The 6,146-nt window shown below is 38.2% G+C and overlaps 1 protein-coding gene across 1 annotated transcript in view; it reads right to left on the reverse strand.

The window, feature by feature from the left end:
* LOC123767236 (protein O-mannosyl-transferase TMTC4-like) overlaps positions 1–5,631 on the reverse strand; it is an 86,646-nt gene extending 81,015 nt beyond the window's left edge. The window contains exon 1 of the mRNA XM_069337531.1: positions 5,528–5,631. The gene's annotated coding sequence lies outside the window, so the exon portion shown is untranslated. The remainder of the gene's footprint in view (positions 1–5,527) is intronic.
* Positions 5,632–6,146: the final 515 nt, after the last annotated feature.

Raw genomic sequence — 6,146 nt, forward strand, 5'->3', positions numbered from 1 at the left:
GAATGCAGATGTCAACAATGAATGAAGAAGACAATAATGAATGCAGATGTCAACAATGAATGAAGAAGACAACAATGAATGCAGATGTCAACAATGAATGCAGATGTCAACAATGATCTCTAAGCATTCATCTCTCATTTCCTCTGTGAGTTTCCTCCAATAACTTGCTTTTGATTTCTTTCTGTTTCCTGTATATATAAAGCTTTACATATTTAGTAGCTTTAAAGCTCACCTGGCAATCATCAGCCCAGTCGACTACGGTGGGTAGGCTGGCACTCGGTCTGCTACTTTAAGTAAATCAAATGCAATACAGTGCCGAGGGCGGACCCTCCTGTGGCACTCTGCTTGTTTCGTCGAGGATTTCCGTTTAAGTCTACGTTATTTATATCCCAAAACCAGTTTACTAATATGCTTATTACGCTACAAATTACATCATGTCTTTACTCTTGAAAGAAGACTTTAACCCATAAACTGCGCATAGGCACTTTCAAGTACATTTACAACGGAAAAACACAGATATAGCTATTTGAACAATGTGAGCATTTATGAGGAAATTGATGAAATGCTCTCTGATAATCACCGTTACGCTTGGGCTGGTCGGTAGAGCGGCGGCCTCACATTTTGCAGGGTCTAAGTTCAATCCCCAATTGTCTAAAGTTGTTGGGCACCGTTCCTTCACCCCGTCCTCATATCCCAGCTCTCGGTCCTCATATCTTCCAAGTTCAGAATATTATATTCATATACGTTGTATATTGTATATTATATATTGTGTATATTATTGTATTATATTACTGTATATTGTGCTGTATACTGTAGACTCGTTGAAGACGAGCTATTACAAATGGGAGCGTAACAAGGCTGGGAGGCTCTACCCCTGGAAACACAAACCCTAACTGTCTCTATTTTCAGCTTGTTACAACTTGTAATAAAGTTGTTACATCTTGGCTTAACGTGTTTATGACGTATTAGAACGTTGTTACAATTTGCTATATTGGTTGTTATAACTTGTTGGGAGGTGTTAAAACTTGTTCGAACGTGGTACCAACGTCGTAGTTTCGGTGTGTGTTAGGCGGGATACCCTTAATAAATTTTTTTTTGGCAGGGATATTCCTGCGCGGGCCCTAAGCCTCTGGCTGGCCCACTAAGCGTTGCTTGTTTCTGTTTTACTTGGGCGGAGTGTGAGTATTTAAGACTCGTATGGTCGCTTCAGTAAGATTTTGCTATTTGCGTTTAACAACTTCTGCTCTGTTGAATCTAAGTTGAAATCTTAATGGGTTTGTAAATGCGCACTGCGTTAGATAATGTTCCAGTGGTCTGTTGTGACTGTAACTGTGCACTGTGTTAGATAATGTTCCAGGGGTCTGTTGTGACTGTAACTGTGCACTGTGTTAGATAATGTTCCAGTGGTCTGTCGGGCATTTCTCCACAGTGCTGACATTCCTTAATAGATGGTCTGTGTTGTACTCTGTGATCTCAAAGAATTGTTTCCATGGGCAATTTCTACTAAAATTAAGGTGATTGGTCGATAATTATATTGCTTTATTTTACATTTCATGTATTTAATGTTAAACTTTTGTTGTAATATTTTGGGATATTATGTCACAGGCTTCAGCTGTGTTGGTCTTGGTTGCCATACGCACGTCCAGTTTGTAATTTGTAAAAAATTTAAGCAAATTTGCACTCATTGTCTAGTAACTTGGCTAGTAAAGGAACAAATCCACAAAGGCCGTGACGAGGGTTCGAACCTATGTCCGAGAGGTTTGTAATATTCTAGTAAAGGAATATTATTTATGATTTGTATGGCAAATAGGAAGAATTTAAACATTCATTGTATTCTCTTTTTTTTCCTATTATAGAATCAATAGAATTTTTAATAACTTTTGTTTCCTATTTAACTGTAAAAGTTCAGCGGTACATGACTCGTTAAGCGTTTGTTAAGACGATATAATTCCTCTCTCTATCAACGTGACGAAACATGTTCTTCACTGTGGTATTTGTTATTGTCTTGCTATAGTAAGCGATCAGCACTGTTTTTGAACGATAAGATCCGGGGGTTCGGTTCCCCGCGGTAGGACAGAGACGGTTGAGCACCGTTTCCTTTCATCTGATTCACTTATTCCCCTGAATAGGTACCAGGAAGATAGGTAACTGTTGTGGGCTGCATTCTATGGGAGGTGAGTACTTGCCCCATGGAAGGTGAGAGCTGTTCTAAGCGGGGTGGGGGTGGGGAGGGGGGGGGGACATTGTTAGGGACGTGTCCCCAACAATGGGATTGGGGAGAGATTCATGTTTGCAAGTCTCGCGTTATCGTCCATTTTGCAACGGTACATTAAAACTTTATAATAATCGATGAACTTTCGTGAACATGTTCATAGCTTCATGCGTGTCGTGTTATTGTTCACTGTTGTAGATGAAAGTTCTTAACACATTTTGACTATTTATATTTGGTTATAAATATTAATTTTCACAAATAATTCACAATGGTGTGAAATATCAATGAGAAGATCAGTTGGAGCAGTGGAGGGATTCGAACCAGAGTCCAACTGACTACCAGACGCGCATCTTTACCACGTGTCTGGTACCCACCGGGACGCTGGTTCAATCCCCTCGCTGCTTCAACAGATTTTTCCCCAATTACTTTTATTAATATATTTCCTATTTAATATGATTTGATGACAGCAGCATGAACTCAACGTTTCACTAATGCATTGTTTATTAAACACTTATTTGTAGTTAAAATTAAGTATATTTGCATCTCGAGTTTGGCTTACTAACCAAATGAAACAACTTGAGCACTTTACAGCAAATCATTGTTCAAACTTCGTCTGGAGTTTATAAAGAGTAACTCTCACTGTTTTGGTGGTGGCGAATTATATTCATCACTTATAATTACCTTACATTAGTTGCACTGTTCTGGTATTTAATCATGTAATATATATCTCACGGGTGACTGGCCAAGCGGTCCGTAAATTATACCTTCATGACATTATTTTGACAATTAATTTTGAGTCCCATTAACGCAGAGGCTATATAAGGACTATTTTATGGTGTTTAATGCAAACTTTATTCATTCATTATATTATCCTCAAGAACGTGATTTATCTACGGAGAAATATTGAGTCTATACGATGGGATCGAATCTGCTTTCATGAGTTGACTTATAACATCTCAGCCGGCGTTACTGTTCTTGAGTCCACAGACAAATGTGTTTTCATAAATGTTATACACTCATGGCTCTGGTGTAACTAAGATTGTGTTAAGTGATGTGTGGGGGTGGTGTGCGTGTGGGGTGATGATGTGTGGGGGGTGGTGTGTGTGGGGGGGTATGAGTGTGGGTGGTGTGTGTAGGGTGGGTGGGATGTGGGTGCATGGGAAAGGTCTGAGTATTGTATTACCCGTGAATGTGAATACATTTATCTTGATGATCATCATCTTTGTCGCCATGACAACCACATCTTTATCATCAATATCACACTTGTTCACTGTTTGTAAACACACGCGTTCTGCCCGGGGGCGCCCCAGTCGGTCGCCTCATTGCAGAGATGGCTCCTCCCTCTCCCTTGAGAGGGGTAGCTTTCAATGTATATTGATTATTTTTACTGTCTAGATATATGATTGAGATAAGATGTGATTATAATATAATTAGATATAGGATATAAAGATTATAAGTAGTACTGAATAGTAATATTGATTCTTATCAAGTAGAATTAAGAATACACTTAATACAATGGGTATTAAGAATATTGATTCTTAATACCCATTGTTTCGTGTCCTGTCTTGTGTTTTATTTATATATATATATATATATATATATATATATATATATATATATATATATATATATATATATATATATATATATATATATATATATATGTCGTACTTAGTAGCCAGAACTCACTTTTTGGCCTACTATTCAAGGCCCGATTTGCCTAATAAGCCAAGTTTTCCTGAATTAATATATTTTTTCTAATTTTTTTCTTATGAAATGATAAAGCTACCCATTTCATTATGTATGATGTCAATTTTTTTTATTGGAGTTAAAATTAACGTAGATATATGACCGAACCTAACCAACCCTACCTAACCTAACCTAACCTATCTTCATAGGTTAGGTTTGGTTAGGTAGCCGAAAAGTTAGGTTAGGTTAGGTTAGGTAGTCGAAAAACAAATAATTCATGAAAACTTGGCTTATTAGGCAAATCGGGCCATGCATAGTAGGCTGAGAAGTGCGTTCTGGCTACTAGGTACGACATATATATATATAAATATATATATACCTGTCTATGACTTTGTGTCTCTCTGTTTCAGTCATTCTTCTGTATTTTTCTTTGTACAGTCTTAGACTAAGTAAATGGATGAACATCTTGTGACGACATATATATGTTAACAATTTACTTATATTATACATAAAACAAATATCGGTATATATATATATTTAAATATAACTCTAAAAGCAGTGTATATAACGTCCATACATAGCTAATTGAGGTGTATATGTCTAATATCAACCCCCATCCCCTCCCCTCTCTCTCTCTCTCCTGGCCTAGTTGGTAAGGCTTCGTGAGAATATTTATAAATAGAGTACAATATTATTAACATACCTGAATGAAAATTTAAGAAAATTTCGACGAAATTAAATAATAACTTCGATTAGTATGAATGAATGGTCAGCCGATTTAGGTAGGCAAGATTGCTGAGTTAGTTTTCACTGAATTTATACAAAATATTTGTCATAAGAGTTGAATCAAGTGTATCTATCAATGCACAATGCTTCAATGAACAAACTTTGTCGACAATAGTTATTAATAAATAATTATTAATAAAGCTTGAGCTATACAATACATATATCTCCAAGGGTCACAGCAGGAATTCTTGCACGAATATCTTATAATTCTTATGTTCATCCTTACTTAAGAATAATGTTGACAAATTAGGCCCAAAGTCAATTTCACACATTTCGGGAAGAGTGATAGATGTCGCCTCCAAGGATGCTAAGGAGTTCTTTAGCGAAACGCGTTAGGACCATTAAGAACGTTAAATGTACTTAGGATTGCAATTTATGTTTAATTTTCTTCCTCGACGAAAAAAACTATAAAAATAGGAATAGGAATGCATGAGAGATTAGCCATAAAGTAGGTACAAGAGTCAACCAAACCTCTGGAAATATTGTTGTCCCATTTCCTGCGGAAGTGTTTTGTCAAGAAATACGTACAATTTCCAATGCTGACTTGTGCATTGCATAAGGATTCGTGCACAGGTAACCCCTTGGGTGGAAATAGAGATGTTGCACATTGCATGAGGACTGGTTGATGTTTTGGCTGCATGTGTTTCTTAGTCACAGTTGCGTTCATTATTTATGTTTAATTTTCGTTTGTAAAGGACCAACGCCTCACTTGAATCAGAGATTAAATGGAAAACAAAAGAGAAAACGATAAATACTAATAATGTTTTAAAAGCGAAGAGTCTGTTAAACAAATCGGCAATAAGAAGCGAATTATCAATGAAACAGAGAGTGGGAATTTACTTGTATGCACTGTAAGGAGTATGCCACCAAGACGGTATACACAAGGAGCACGAATGGACCGTTTGGCGAGCGTCACCTAGCAAGGTGTTGACGGGACCGAGGCGGCCGCGTGACTGAGCCGCGCCTGGGACCCTCCACCACCATACAGTTGCCAGCTGCCTCCACCTGACGAAGGTCAACACCCATACACCTTCACAGCCACGTGTACTCACCTAATTGTACTCACCTAATTGTGCTTGCGGGGGTTGAGCTCTGGCTCTTTGGTCCCGCCTCTCAACCGTCAATCAACTGGTGTACAGATTCCTGAGCCTATTGGGCTCTATCATATCTACAATTGAAACTGTGAATGGAGTCAGCCTCCACCACATCACTTCCTAATGCATTCCATTTGCTAACTACTCTGACACTGAAAAAGTTCTTTCTAACGTCTCTGTGGCTCATTTGGGTACTCAGCTTCCACCTGTGTCCCCTTGTTCGCGTCCCACCAGTGTTGAAAAGTTCATCCTTGTTTACCCGGTCGATTCCCCTGAGGATTTTGTAGGTTGTGATCATGTCCCCCCTTACTCTTCTGTCTTCCAGTGTCGTGAGGTGCATTTCCCGTAGCCTTTCCTCATAACTC

The sequence above is a fragment of the Procambarus clarkii genome, chromosome 38 (genome assembly GCF_040958095.1).
Source record: "Procambarus clarkii isolate CNS0578487 chromosome 38, FALCON_Pclarkii_2.0, whole genome shotgun sequence".
In the NCBI taxonomy this organism is placed as follows: Eukaryota; Metazoa; Arthropoda; class Malacostraca; order Decapoda; family Cambaridae; genus Procambarus; species Procambarus clarkii.